General features: G+C 47.5%; 1 long non-coding RNA gene across 1 annotated transcript; it reads left to right on the plus strand.

Annotated features, from left to right (window-relative positions):
* Positions 1 to 13,486: 13,486 nt before the first annotated feature.
* Positions 13,487 to 14,703, plus strand: LOC122708879. The gene is made up of 3 exons (XR_006345341.1): positions 13,487 to 13,619; positions 13,745 to 13,870; positions 14,516 to 14,703. It is a non-coding gene; the product is annotated as an uncharacterized LOC122708879 (long non-coding RNA).
* The last annotated feature ends 983 nt before the right edge of the window (positions 14,704 to 15,686 follow it).

Genomic DNA, 15,686 nt, shown 5'->3' on the forward strand with positions numbered 1-15,686 from the left:
TAGAAGCCTCAGCTTTACTAAGAAACTTTAGACCCCTTCTAAATACATCTTGGCTCCTTCCCCGGAAAGAGGAACAATGGAAGAAGGTGACTAGCTAAGGACCTAGTTTTTTTTTCACCCCTTCTCCAAGCACCGTTTATCAAAAACAAATAAGCACACGCCTCAGTGCGTTTTTGCCCTCATCTGTTCCTGCACTTTCTCTTCCTAACCCCCAGCCCCCTTTCTGTCCCTCCAACCGCCAACCCCAGGTCTTTGATCTTTCTAGTTCATGCTGGAGTTCAGATATTTGAGTACCTGTGATTTCCAGGCATTGTGCAAGGCACTGAGAAGGCCTCGGTGAGCAAGACACAGCTCCCATCCCCAGGGACCTCCGAGGCTGGGAGAGAAACTTCGATACTGTGTGATGCGTTCTCACCGGAGGTGGACACTCAGGTTTCCTGGCACCTACAGAAGGAAGGCACTGACTTTGACGGGGAAGTCAGGGATGATTTGGGGGGTGGAGGGGAGATGTTTTAACAGGATATTAAATATGAGATCAGAGCTTTTGAGGCAGAAGAAGGAGAGGAAGGTGCTGTAGGAACAGTAACACAGCCCTGCTAGCGCAGAGGAGGGGATGGTGCATTCTGGAGAGTGAGGGCCTACCGTGCAGAAGATGGGAGCAACATCAACACGGCTGCCAGGGAAGGGCTTTGAGTGTCCCGAGGGGGCACCCGGTTTGGGATGGTACCCCTGGATGGTTGGGAAGTGGCCTGAGAAGTGGGTGGGCCAAGAGCAAGATCACCTGCCAGGAAATTACACCATCATCCAAGCAAGGGAGGGAGGCGACCTCAGAGGGTAAATGATAAGATCAGTGGCTGGTGAGTGGTGGAAGGGGGCTCGAAGGGAAGCCTTGGGGCTGCCTGAGCTCTAGGTGACTTCAGGAAGGTGACAGTGATGGCATCAGCGCAGAGGCAAAACCACAGGGAACATATCAGAGGCAGGAGGGAGAAAGCTGGGGTCATTTATGGTCTAACCAGCTGAGTTGTCTAGGAAGGCTCAGGAAATATAGGAATGATTCTGAGGAGGGGTCTAGAGTGAGAAACGTGGGATGCCAGAGCATGTCAGCTGCTGCTGAAAGCCTTGGAAAGACAGAAATGACCCAGACACCTTCCAGAGAGGAAAGGACAGAGCGTGAAGTATCATGACGTGTGCAGATATAAAATGAAGTAAGACTCAGATTTTGTCCCTCACCTCACTCGCCCACCATGCAAAACGACAGAGTGCATACACACATTAGGAGGAGAAAAGGAACATCAAACCAGGGAATGCAGGGAATGGCCATGAGCCTTGGATAAAGTAAGCATTTACCAGTGACATTGGTGACTTATAAGAAAGAGTGCCGAGGGTAGAAGATGAGAGAGAAAGAGGAGAAGGCAGGGCAGGAAGGCTCAAGCTGATCTCTGCAGACAGAGGGGTTCTAGAGGCTAAAGGAAGAAGGGGGTGGCCCAGAGGCAGCGGGACTGGGACCACAAGGGGTGAAAGGGCCTGGATCCCTTCAAGTTGGGAGTCAGGGGTGAAGGGCTGAGGTCATGGTGAGCGAGAGGCTGGGGATATGCTCCCCGGACAGATTATGGGAGGTACTTACGGCAGGAAAAGGCATTTATAATCTTTTAACCTCATCTTATAATCAAGGAGGAAATATCCAAGAACTAGGTGAGAGGGTGACATGGTCAGATTTAGGGCTTTGAAAGGTTGTCTTGGCAGAGGTTGCAGGAAGATGTGGAGAACTCTCAGGTGCAAGGAAAGCAGACCAATCAGAAGGTCCGTCTTTATGCAGACAAGAAAGAGCCATGGTTTGAACTATGGGGCAGAAGAGAGACCCCGGACATTAAGAAGAGAAAAGAGAACCCGTAGGAACAGGTCACTGGTACAGCTGCTAAGGAATGAGGTCATAAAAAGACACCTCTCCATTCCAAGCTGGGGCCTGGTGGCCACAGGTACTGGTGACCCAGATGGAGAACCAAAGCAGAGAAGCTCTTCAGGGGAGAGGATGAGGTGTGATCTAGGAAAAGGGAAGGGGCTGAGAAAAATTACCCTCGAGCTCTGCTGTGGGCTATTAAACCCACACCACCTCGGCTCCAGAATGGGCCCTCCTGTCCATCTTATCACAATCATTGCTGTGCTAATATTCAGCCATAAATAACAGTTTTACCATTAAAATGTTGAAATACAAATTGTCACATTAAAATATATGCTCAGATTTTTACCTACAGGCATTAACCCATCCCCAGCTTCTCTCAAATTTTCAATAAGCATCTAACTGCTAGAAAACTAGACACAGTTAAATTCACTTACCAACAAAAAGCAATGATACTACATGGGTGTCTAGTAGGACTATTTCACCAATCCATGTGGGAAACCAAATTCCTCTCAGTCGGCTCATTGAAGTTCTAATTTGAATTTCTATCATAACATATTTTCTGTCCCACTGGTGTGAAATTATATAATGGGAAGAAAGCACAAAATTTACACAAATAGTAAGTACCAGATAGTCCAACATTTTTCTGAGCATAATAATGTCTTCCAGAGATGGAAACATGGATTATCTGCAAATAATTATCCAACAACTATGGTGTAATGGCATTACTCATCTATTTTCTGGGATAATATCATCCTTGAAAACTACCATGTGTTTGCTAAGCAAACCTATCACCTCTTTTAGTATTTTCACAGAGTAAGTTTTATGAGAATTCTCTGTTCTTCCCAAAAGCCAAGCCAAATATTTGTTCTCCTAAAATAGCTAACAGAGCAGGTACCATCAAAAAAGGAGACAACTGAAAAGAATTTATACTATGGAGATTGAAATTTTAAATGTAAAAAAAATATAAAATTCATCCATGTGAATTGAAAAGGATTTATAATACAGAGCTTGAATTTTTAAAATATAAAAAATTTAAATGCATACCTTTTTGGTATCTATGTGCTGACCCCAATTCTACTAACACTCTCTCAGTTTCAGAAGGACCTTGAGAAGGGAAAGCATAAGTATAAAGGTAAAGGAGGGGTAGGTTGGAAAAACAGAAAATATAAGGCAGAAATACTCTAAATCCACAGTCTCAAGTCTCCCAACCAAGTCTTTGCTACTTGTCCACATCAGAGCTTGAGAAAAGGCTTCAGAAGTCATATTACCAGTTTCCTCTGTCTGGGAGTCAGTGATACTACCTAACCATTTCATCCTCTGCCGCCCTTTTCTCCTTTTCCCTTCAGTCTTCCCCTGCATCAGGACCTAGACTCTGGGAGATGGCGAAGGACAGGGAAGCCTGGCCATGCTGCAGTCCCTGGGGTCGCAAACCGCTGGGCACGACTCAGCAACTGAGCAACAACTGCCTGGGAGCTCTGCTTCCATTTGGGGTATGGAAAGCCTCCACAGACTTTTGCTCCCACCCTAACGATGAGAAAAAAACATGGCATAATCTACAAAGCTTACATTGCCTTAAGCTATTGTCACAAGACAACTAGGTAAACTGAGTTCTGAACAGTGACACATCTTTTCTAGGGAATGTAAGACGTACTAATGGTTTCACTTTTGGCACCCGGGGAGAAAAGGCAGACACTGTGAAAGCAAGGAAGAAGAAAAAAGTTGAAACCTTAAGAAACTCTTGGAGATCAAGTGTGAGTGGCAATGAGAATTTTAAATACCCAGACACAAAAGGAGACCACAGTCCCTCATAAGCTGTTTTCTGAGGGCCAATACTAGGTGCTTACAAGAACGACTGGGTGAGGGTCCCCTCATTGGCACATATGCACTAAATCCTACTCCCCAGAACCTTCTTTTGTATTAAGGAAAAATCTTAAGCCACTAAGGAAGGAATAGGAATTTCCTACCCTGAACACAGGACATGAGCAAAGCCCCGCTTTGCCTCCACAGAAGAAATAGAAACAAGATAAATCTCTCCCTGCACTGACAGGAAACTCTACCTCACCAAAGATACTTTTACAAATATGCAGCAAAATTTGACTGCCCATGGTGAGGGAGAAGTAGAAACACTAAGGAAATCCCACCCTTAGTAGACAGAAATACAGCGCTTTCCTAAGACTGAGACAAGGCCAGGAGAGCTGAGTACCACCCCCTAATCTCACCCTGCGTCTTGCGCCGGGTACAAGCAAAAATAGTCTACCACTGTGGGGTGCAGACCAGGAAGAGAGATCCCCAGTTTGCAGAAGTGGGTAGGGACTGCTAGAGATACAACAGGAAAAGTGAAAAACTTTCAGGCAGCAGCCAAGGTTTAGACAGAAAAAAATACTGCAGCAGCCCACCAGAGGAGGATTTTCAAGTCTGTGGAGCATTAAACATAACTATGGTAACAAAACCGATGCAACTTAGCTAATGACTAGATTGACTCAGCCCTCCACAATAATGAATTGACAAGGGAAGAAGCATGCCCATTTTGAGCATAAACACATTTTACCTCATGATTCTCTACTTTTCTATGCTTAATATCCTTCCTTTAGCTAAAAATTGCAAAATGCTCACACAGAAACAAAGGGAGAACAACCCTTCAAGAGGTAAAATAGTCAACAGAAATAGACCCAGAGTTGAACCCAGAGTTCAACCATTAGTTGAAACTAATGGAGAGGAGCTTCAAAATAACTGTAGTCAATATATTAATGGTCTCATGGAAAGGGGGACAAATTTTCATGAACAAGGAGAAGTTCAGCTGTGTGATTGAGACTACAAAACAGAGCCAAATGAAAATGCTAGGAAAAAAATATGTTATAAGAGACAAAACTTTCTTCAGTTGACAACTTAGCAGACAGAACAGAGCAGTGAAAACAAAGAGTGAATTTGAAGATAGACCAGTAGAAATTACCCAAACTGAAGGAAAAAAATAGTATGCCATGGGTTTATTACATGTAGAAAAATATGTGTAAAACATTAACACAAGAGATGAGAGAGAATTAAAAGTTGACAGTTATGAGATGAGTGCACTTCACTTGAAGTGATATAACAGTATTTGAAGCTGACTGAGATAAGATAAAGATGTATATTACAAACCCTAGAGTAGCCTCTAAAAGCTATTTAAGTGGTGTATCTAACAAGCCAGTTGTGAAGATAAAATGAAATCATAAAACTACTCAGTCCAAAAGAAGACAGGAAATGATGAAAAGGAAAACAAAAAGTAGGCAGGACAGACAGAAAACTATTGCCAATGTGGTATATTCAAATCCAATCACATCACTAATTATTATTAAACGTAAATGGTTTATACGTCCCAATTAAAAGGCAGAGATTGTCAGACTGGATGAAAGAGGAAGACCTAAACTATATGCTATCTATTAAAAAAAACTTTTAAATATATAAACACCTAAAGGTTAAAAGTAAATATATATATATATATGAGAAAGTAAATACCAAGGAACACTAGTCAAAAAATAAAATAAGTGGCTACATTAATATTGGACAATGTAAACTTTGGTAAAATAATCTTACCAGAGACAAAGATAAGCATTAAATAACAATAAAGAGGCTACTTCATCAAGAAGATATAATTTCATTAAATGTATATACTTAAAAACAGCTTCACAATACATAAACAAAAATTGATAAAACTGAAAGGAGAAATGAAAAAATACACAATTATAGTTGGAAATTTCAACTCCACTATTAGAGTTTAACTCAAGTACTATTATTATTTGGCAGTGTCCTTACACTGCCCTCTTAAGAACTTGCAGTCATGTCAGGCAGAGGGACCCCTTCAGATTTTGCGTGTGACATTTGGGACCTGTGTGTGTGTGTGGAACTCAAGGAATGCCCGGAGATGAGGTGCAGGGTTTCAAGAGGCTAACACCAGGACTCACGCTGTCACATCGCATGCACCTCTGGCTTCTCCAGTGCTTTTCTGGGCCATGATAACCTTGGAAGGCACTGGCTCCAATTTAGCCACCATGGTACTTCTTCTCATGCATTCATCCACAAGCATTTATTTATCCAACTTTCCTCAGGAAGTGCAGCATCTGTGGATTTTTTCTCTGTACACCAAAGCTTCAATAAATACTGGTTGTATGGGCTACTGTACCCCCTTAGGTTAACTTTCATATGTGTCTTTATCTGAAACAGATTGGTTTAACTACAACTACACCAAGGCAATTGGATAAGAGAGAGTTAAAAAACTGGCAAGAAATCTTATACGAACTCACAATTAGAATATTAACAAAAACAACAACAATAATAATAATAAGCTTTGCTAGAAAGCACCTCTGTGTCCCAGGAAATATGCTGATGCTGATATTCTGCACTGACTCCTTCAACCCTCCCAATGATCCTCAAGACAAAATTGGCCACATTTTCACGTTGAAGATCATGCGTATTGGGGTATTTTACACTGCTTGCCTAGGTCACTCAGCTAGCAAGTGGTGGAGTTGAGATCCAAACCCAGCCTTGCCTAAATGAGCAAACCTCACTTGAGTTTGGTTAAGAACAATGACTTTGAAACCAAATATTTATTGAGCATTCACTTTGTTTAAGAAACCTATTAGGAGCTGTGAGGGCAGGTGGGCTAACAGTGGCTTTATGGATAGTTGGGCAGGGGAGGCAAGGCAAACAGCCTCTTCCTTGTAAAGCCAGCTCCCAGGACCACAATCAGAGGGTAGAGGTAATTGGAAGGAAGTTGCTGATGGTCATTTCAAAGGGCAAAGAGATTAAAATCTACTCTCTTGCCTTCCCCAAAACAGCACTTGTTCTTAGAGATAGAAAAAAAAAAAAGCCTCTAAATTGACTTCACCATCTGTTTGGAATAATTTTGCATAATGTGAATAAGCTTTCTAATCTATCATTTCTCAGATTAGTATCAGAATTTTAGAGGGAAATGCAAAGATTGAATTTAGTGCTTGTTGATCGCATCTCACTTTATATACATAAGAAAAATGGAGGTGTGGAGATATGATTTTTGTATTGAGGGGGCAAATGGGGCAAAAACTCAAAGAGTTCTTGGCCTAAGAACTGCTTGTCGTTACTTTGCAAAGGAGCGTGGTTTGCGGGTGATGTGTGTGCTCTAGCGTGGGAGCCTTCCAGTGCTTCCCAGGAAGGGATGTGATTAGTGTTGTCCACTCCAGACACCCCAGCGAGGGCAGACTGGTCACCCTGGGCATCCTGGAATGGAGTTTTCTCCATGATCCCGCCGGCACACAGAGTCCCCCAGGGCAAGCTGCACGCTCCACGTCGGCGGCTGGCTGCACACACTGCCTTACACGTGTCTCCCATCTCGGGGCACACACCCGCCCCTGCGTGCTTAGAAACCTGGCCTGGGTACCAGGAATGACGTGAGGCTATGAGTGGCCTGGGCCGTCTCTGATATATGATGTGAGGGGGAAGAAGCCTGGACAGAGGGGAAGGCTGCAAGGATTACCGAGCGTTCCACTTCCAATTTCCTGACCCCGCCTTGGGCAGTGTAGATGGGCCTGGCTCTCGGTCAGCGGAGGTGGTGAGACCCTGCGTGTGAACACAGCAGAAACATGTCCCCAAACCAAACTGCTTCTTTAGAAAACCAACTTGGAACAGCCCACTTAAGAACCTTAAGACGCTCTTAGATTTCCATGTATTTTTCTTTCATAATTAATACATACGTCATTTTTGACAAAATGCGTGTTCGCCATGCAGCGACACACGTTCACGTAATGAACAGTATTGAGTTGCAGGTGTAATAAATAGCTGTTGAGTGTTTATGCCATCTGTAACCTATGCACTTAACTAGAAAGACGCTTATTTATTTTTCTTTCATCCTTCTGGTATTTTTTGATGAAGAATGTATCATGGCACAGTTTCCAAAGGTAGCAGAACCCTCATTGTCTCGTGGAGCCAGGAAATCACTTGCATTTTGACAAAGTCCATCAGTTGCACAAAGAAAACCAGATTCTAATGATTACTGTTCAAACCAGTTCAGGCCGAGTGAGCCGGGGGAAAGAAAAAAAAATCTCTCTTCCCTTGTTTAGCATCTTTTTTTTTTTTTTTTGTCCTGCTTCAAATTGGCATATGCTTGGAAAGTGTGCTCACAGGAGAATTTTAATTTATTGATGTTTCTTGCCCCTACTGTACATTCCGGGCTCCTATGTGAGTGTAATGGATGAAGCAGATGTTCGACACCACAGCACCTCTTCATAACTCCACTCTTCAAAAACAGTTTTACAAGTACTTACTTGCGCTGGTCCCCACTGCTCACAGGAAGCTGAGGTCACCGTGAAACATGAGGCCAGGGCAGGAGCCCCAGCTCATGTGCTCCGCAGCTGGGCCCCCTTCTTCTGAGCACGTGAGCGATTTATGAAAGAGCCATAATTTTCAGCTTATGGACAAAGAAATAAAAGTGTTGACACCATTATTGTAACATCTGTGGAGGGAAAAATATGAGCCCATTCCTAAGTGCGCAAATGGTACCGGAGTTACAAGGATTCTTTTATGCTTAATTGTATTCATTATCAGCGGTAATTATTTCCAACACGAGCAGTTTCTTCCAATTTAATGTCAGCCTAAAAGGTTAAGACCTTCCAGTAGAGGCATTTCAGTCTCATGATTTGTTGGGCCTGCAAAGTTACGCTAATTGGGAAAGTGAGAGTGGCTTCTGAGGGCCCCCGCCTGCCTTGGTTTAGCATGTCTGCGTCGAGCCGGTCTCTGATGGTTAACATCACAGAAGGGTACTTCCAGGCAGCGTCTAAAAGGATTTCCCGGCTTACACTGTGAGCTGTATTTTTATCATCCATGGAGCTGACTCCTGAAGGCTCTGTCTCTCCACTTCCATCCCACAAGCATCCTTGGAAGAAACGCTCATCATTGTGAGTGCTAATGCGGAGTGGTGTGCTGGGGGAGAAGAGCCCAGAGCACTCTGGCCCAGAGCACTCATCCCTTATGGATGAGAAGCTGGCCTCTCTGGCTAAGACCGTGAAGGCACACCCCACCTGTGCCAGGAGATCAAAGCCCCGGTGACCAGGCCCTTCTGTTCTCAACGGGCTGAGGTGACCCCAGGACCTTTGGGCTGCATTCAGCAGGTACCTCCTTTGGCCTGGCAGCTGCCTCCAAGGGATTGTGGCCATGAAGAGAACTCATGGCAGAGGGTCGACAGAGCCACCATGCTGGATAAATATGCTACTTATCCATCCCTGGATAAGTACGTGACATTGTGTGTGTGTGTGTGTGTGTGTCTGTGTGTCTGCACACAGGTGTGCATGTTGGGGGAGTTGGAGAGGGAGCATAGACAGTTCCACAGTCACGCTCTAAAAACACTCTAACTTAGCTCAAACCTCTTACCTATTCAGCCTATTTGGTGGGATGGGGAGTAGCCCTGGTGATGTTCTCCGGGCGCCCCTGAGGCACACAGCCTTCTCCCGGGTGGAATGCAGTTAAAAAGCCTCACCTATCATCTCCCGCATCACCCTATCCCTGATGCTGAAAATTGCTGTCAAAATACTAGAAACCTGACCCTCTCTTAATTCTTCTCCAGCCTTTTAAAACCAGCCATCACTGTGCGGGAGCTGTAATAAGTTCCAGCTTGCATCACTTCAGAAGGTCTGTTGCCGGCCCTCAAAGATGTCCACTTCATGGGATCACAGGACTTCCTTTCCTGCTGACATATTTGTTGCTGTTAGTTACCGCGTCATGTCCAACTCTTTGCAACCCCATGGACTGTAGCCCGCCAGTCTCCTCTGTCCATGGGATTTCCCAGGCAAGAATACTGGAAAGGGTTGCCATTTCCTTCTCCAGGGTGTCGTCCTGACCCAGGGATTAAGCCCATGTCTTCTGCATTGGCAGGCAGATTCTTTACCACTGGGCACCAGGGAATCCCAGTTGATGTATTTATTTACCCCAGTGCTCACAACAGCTCCTGGCACAGGGGAGGGTCTTGTCTTGGCACAAAAGCCCTAGACAGCAGCTGAGACAGGGCTTGATGGCCAAGGTCCTACTGAAATGTGAAATTCCAGTGCAGAGAGAAAGCAGGAAGAGGACCCTGAGATAGATGGGGAGTGAGAACAGAGTGATGTGGTACCTCCTAGCCTTGCTTTGTAGCAGACTTCAGCTACCTGAGCACAGCCTGGCAGATGGACCCTCTCAAGACCAGTGAGATGCCACCAGACAGACCATATGGAAAACCATGCCCAGAGTCGTGTCCACTACGGGGAGCAAGCAGAGGGCCTGACTGCCTGTCCTCTGTCTCCCCAGGTCCATGTACTCCCAGAATGGAGTCGAGCCCCCTCCTGTCTGGGTTCCATCACCAGAGACAACCCTTAGCCTCACGGCACAATGTCTACCTGCCTGGCTGGCTTTGGCTCTCAGGCATCTGAGTCGACGTGCTCGGGATTCTGCCTCAATGCTAAGGATGCTCGTGGGCTACTCTGTCCCTCCCCCAACCTCGCAGGCACAGAGACCTCCTAATCCATGTGCCCATCATACCTGCCAGGCTGACCAAAAAGCAGTCCCAGAAAACAGCTCTGCCCCCTCCAAGGCGCGAGGGTGAGCCTCGCACAGCACAAGACAAATGATCCTCTGTTGATCCCTGGTGCCACCTCTAATAGAAAACGGTAATAATCTGACAGTGATTCCCTTCCAGAAAGTGATTTGGACGAGTGCCGATGAGGAGTGTCTGCCAGACTGCTGTGCACTTGTCTTTCTTCTGCCCACCCCAGCAAATTCAGGTCAGATAATTAGCACTCGTCTTTATGCCTTATGCTTTCTGAATTTCTGCAGTACCAGGAGTAGGAGGCAAAAGTTCTGAAACCTTCCATGAGGTTGTTGTTGCCGTGGCAACCACTCCCTTGGAATTCTCAGACTTATTCCCAGTCGGTGAACAGAGGATGTTCTGAACAAAACTGAAAGAGTCCTTAAAGCCAGGTAGGAGGCGGGAAGGCTGGAGGTTTGGGCAGTCCAGAGAAGGTGACAGTGAGGACAAAGGAGTCTGGGAGGACAAGGACTGAGGCTTCATTCTGCCTCCCATCTGGCGAAGGGACCTGTGCCTTAGCCAGGACCACACCCCTGTCCTTGTATCATGTCCTTCAGGGTGCCCCATGCTCAGCCTTGTCATGGCAGTGTGGGCTGCGTCTGGGTGATCCTCAGGAGATGATGGAGCTCTGACTAGCTCCTGCCTCTGCAACCAACTAGCGCACGCCCTTGGGTCAGCCACGCCCACTCTGAGCATCAGCGTCTGCATCTCTATAAAGGAGAGCTTTGGGCTGACTACTCCCCAGGGCTCTAGGGCAGATGATGCAGCTATGAAACGGAATCGTGGAAGTTCCAGTAAACGGCTGATTGGTATGGGGTCTTCTCCTGTAGTTCACAAGCTAAGCTTCCCAAGGAGATGAGGTTTGAGGCTACCTGGTCTGTAGGAAGCTTTTTTCGTGAGCTCCTTCTTTGGACCTTGGAGGGAGCCTGTTGTGCTTGCCCCTGTTAGTTTCATCATCAGAAATCATTATCAGCACGTTTTTTGTTTGTCTTAAGGTTGTTTCATGTATTTCAAAATACTGCGAAGGAGTAGCAAGAGGTAGCAAGCAGATAGGAGGACTTCTTGGTCCTTGTAACTAGCTTGAGAGGGAGTCTGACTACTCCACTTCCCAGATGAGGAGACAGAGGTTCAGAGAAGTCCGATAGCAATGAGCCACAAAGTTAGCACCCGTGTTGAGGCATTCCATCCTGAGCCTCTGGTTCTGCTCCGTGTCTACCTCTGGTCAGCATCCTCTCAATTTGAGAAGAAAAAAAAAAGCATCTACTCAGGTCTCAGGTATCCAAAGTCATTACTAGGGGAAGCCTGTGGAGTTTAACTTGAACCTTGGCCCTTTCTGGCTGGTGGGAAGAACTTGGCAAACAGTGGATTGCTGTTCCATCTGAAGATGTGAATGTGTGCTCAGTTTTTAAGGTAGAGAAATACTAAGTCAAACTTAAAAGGAAAATCTGTAAGTCTGCCCTCCAGGCTAGGGAGGAAGTACAAGGTCAAGGCTCGTCTAGTTGAAGGGATAAAAGTAGAAGAGGATGATGGACAGGGCTCCCTCTTAGAGGAGATGATGGAGCAGGTTCCAGCCCATCTGCCTATTCTCCAGGAGGAGGGGGAGACCCGGGCTGGGAAATGTTGCCTTAGAGACCCTTGGCCCCCAGTAGGGGTGGGAACGTCTGGGTGGCCTTTGTGCATCTCTACTTACAATCAAGTGCACCCAAAATTTCAACAAAAACCAACAGGATGATGGTTTGCACAAGAAAAGCCAACTCTCCTTGAACAGTTTTTAAAATTCTAATTTAAAATTTCAATGCGTTGGGGAGAGGCAAGGAAATGGGAGCTCAGGGAGAGGCAGGAGGAGTGTGCATGCGTGCTCAGTAGAGGCTGACTCTCTGCGACCCCATGGACTGTTGCCCTCCAGGTTCCTCTCTTCATGGGATTTCCCAGCAAGAACACTGGAGTGGGCTGCCAGGCCCTCCTCCAGGGGATCTTCCCAACCCAGGGATTGAACCCAGGTCTCCTGCGTCTCCTGCATTGGCAGGTGGGGTCTTTACCACTGAACCAGCTGGAAAGCTAGGGAGAGGCAAAGCTGTAGGATTCAGAAAAAAGCAAAAAGCCCTAAACTGTCCAGATGCCCAACGCTGACCACAGCACCTGTCCACGTTTAAGGTATCTGTATACCAATAGCTCAGTTGGTAAAGAATCTGCCTACAAAGCGGGAGACCCCGGTTTGATTCCTGGGTTGGGAAGATCCACTGGAGAAGGGAAAGGCTACCCGCTCCAGTATTCTGGCCTGGAGAATTCCATGGACTGTGTAGTCCATGGGATTCCAAGACTTGCACTTTCACTTGCACTTTCACTTTTCATACTCTGTCGTGCCAGAGCAAACAGCAAATGCCTTAAGCTCATTGGTGTTTCTTTCTGATTGTCTTGAGTTTTAAGTAGTTCATTCATATCTGGGAACAAAGCAGCCACATTTTAAATCTGATTTATAAGTATATCCCACTCCACATCGATTTAGAATGCAGACCCCTCCTTTCAGTACTGAATTAAAATACCCAAGTCTGCCAGGAGCAGTCAGTTGAGTCTGAAGTTTTTTGGGAGAGGGGTTGTTTTATCTTGTTTCTTTCTTTCTTTTTTCTTTTTTAAATACAGGATGAAATGATTTTGAGCAAAATTCCCAGGAAGATATCTGGGGCAAAGACAATAGAATGCTAAAGGAAGTCGATTTCTGAGCTTGCTGTTTTTATCCCCACTTCCATCCCTGCCACAAACAGGGTGGCGGGGGCAGCCGTGGAGAGGCAGAGCCTGGCTAGGTCCTCACGGGCAGTGATGGAGCTTGGGAGGGAGGCGGGCACCACAGACCCATAGCTCGGGGCCGTCCTCCCCAGCCCCCACCCAGAGGCGCTTCTGGGCTGCCACAGGGACAGACGCCAAGACATCCCAGCCGCTCCCTGAGAAACGACTTCCAGCTCCCTGACAGGTTGCTAATGAACATTCACAGCAGGAAGGAGGCCATATCTGGACCCTGGAACTTCATTTGTAAGAAACACTCATGAAGTCATCAGGGTCAAAGTTGATCTTCCTGTTATTAAACGTGGCCGAGAACGTTCCCGTAGAATCTGGCAGCAAGCCGCCGACCTTCTTCATTTAAATGGAGTAGTAGGGAAAAAGGTAAGTGCGCACCTTCAATGAGCCCCAAGCTAACAAGGATGCTGCCAAGGCAAGAGGCGACCCGGACCAACAACTTCCCCTCCCGGGGTGAGGGTGTGACCAATGGCGTCCTGTCTCTCTCCCAGGCCCGCGCTGCTGGCAGGCAGGGCTCCAGCTCCACCAGGAGCCCCGGTGGACGAGGGTCGTCCTGCAGGACCGCCAGTCATGGAGGCCCCCGTGTTTCTTTTCCTGGGAAGTCTTCCGCTGTGGTCGTGAGTTCACACCAGTGAGCAGGGAGGTGGGGCCAGAGGGCTCTTGTGGGAAACGCAGACAAGCCCAGGCTTCCTTCTCCAGGTTAAGGAGGCTTTTATGAGCCCTAGCAAGGCCAACTCCCCCAGGCTGGGAAACCCCAGAGGCATTTATCATCTCTCCTGCGCTGGCTGTTTCCACGTCAGGGTCTCAGTGGGAAGCGCTCGGGTGGTTTGTTTTTCAACCGAAAGCTGTCGCCGGCTCTGCGGCTGTGGCCTCAGCTTTTGCCATCACTGGAGCCTTCTTATTTTCTTCACCAGATTGAAAAGGCATTTCCTAAATTCATAATGTTTGAGACACATTATGGTCTTAGGACTGGATTGTAAAGTTCTCTGTGGAAGAGGGTCTGGCCTGCCCCTCAACTCTGGCCCCATTTCCTTAAGGAATTGGTGAATGCAAATACGACGGCTTTATATTTTTACAGCTGCCTATATTTTCTCATTTGATTCTCATAACTCTGGGAAGGAAGGCAGGGGTTATTATTCCCATTTTTCAGATAAGGAAGTGGAGGTTAAGGAAACATGTGTGAGGCCCACAACTGTGCACTTTAGCACCAGGGGCTGAACCCAAGGGTTCTCATCCCCTCACGGCTTCTGTCTCCGCTCTAGACCCTCCCACGCTGGGTGGCAGACCATCCCAGAAGCGGTTCCTGGGCCTCTGCCGACACCGGGACCCTAACCCTGCTTCTCCCGCCTCATCAGAGGAGCCCAGGGGGTCGCCTCCATTTTCCTTTCCACCAAAGGGCAGGAAAGCCATGCGTTGCTGTGCGGGCCCCAGAAGTGTTCGCCCTCAGCAAGCTTCCCCCATTCCTGGAGCCGAGGAACCTTGGCTGCTTCCACCGTGACTCAGCTCACAGAGGCAGCTTGAGGAGAGTTTGCTGGGTCTGTCTCTTCACACCTGGCCTTGCCTTCTCCTGTCTCAGGCAGCTCATCCACGGTGCCAGGAAAAAGCACACAAGCAAGAGAGAGCACTTCTTCCAGGGAGCTCTGGCCTTTGAAACCGCCTGCCTCTTTTGGCCAGGCTGGCAGAGATGGTTCGATCACGGTTCTGCGCCAGTGGCCCGCAGGAAGCTCATGTGTGTTGGCTGCGTCCTTGTTCTGCAGGGCAGCTCCTCTTCCTCGGCACTAGCCGCCCTGGGAGGCAGCTTCTCCCCAGTGAGCACGTGGCAGACGAGCCCTCCTCTGACGACCCGGCTGGGCAGCTCTGCTGACCATCTCAGCGGCTCTGCCAGGGAAATGTCTGTGGGCAACATCACGCGTGCATAGAGACTCCCCCTCCTGATTAGAGTGAGAGGTTTTCTGAGTGCAGAGAAGTCCCCAGGCCGCCATTAAAGCTGACCTGCCTGGGTGAAGGCATAGTCTGGATAATAAGGACTTGGAGGGACCCCCCCGGAGTGGCAGGCCATAGGACAGTGCCGTGCTGCAGGAAGGGACGTACCTCTGCAACGTGAAGGCACGTGAGCACCTCGCTGGAGACGCTGTGGGAGAGAAAGCTGGGGGTTGAGGAAGTGACCCTGAAAGTATGGGTTTCCCCATGTCGTCAAAGGCACCAGCTTCCTGCCAGCACCCGAGGTTCACCTGCTCAGAGAAAGGTGCGCCTCCTCCCACTCCACCACCACCACCCCTCTGGCCCCTTCCCCACTGACTTAGAGACCAAACCCATCCCTACCTCCTCCTCCTTCCTCACCCAGGAGGCCACTCACCCTCACAGCTGGCCCCACACTCAGACCTAGGTCACCCCTATCTGGGGGAAATATTTTTTCCTCAAGAATCAACTAAC

This window comes from Cervus elaphus, chromosome 15 (genome assembly GCF_910594005.1).
Source record: "Cervus elaphus chromosome 15, mCerEla1.1, whole genome shotgun sequence".
In the NCBI taxonomy this organism is placed as follows: Eukaryota; Metazoa; Chordata; class Mammalia; order Artiodactyla; family Cervidae; genus Cervus; species Cervus elaphus.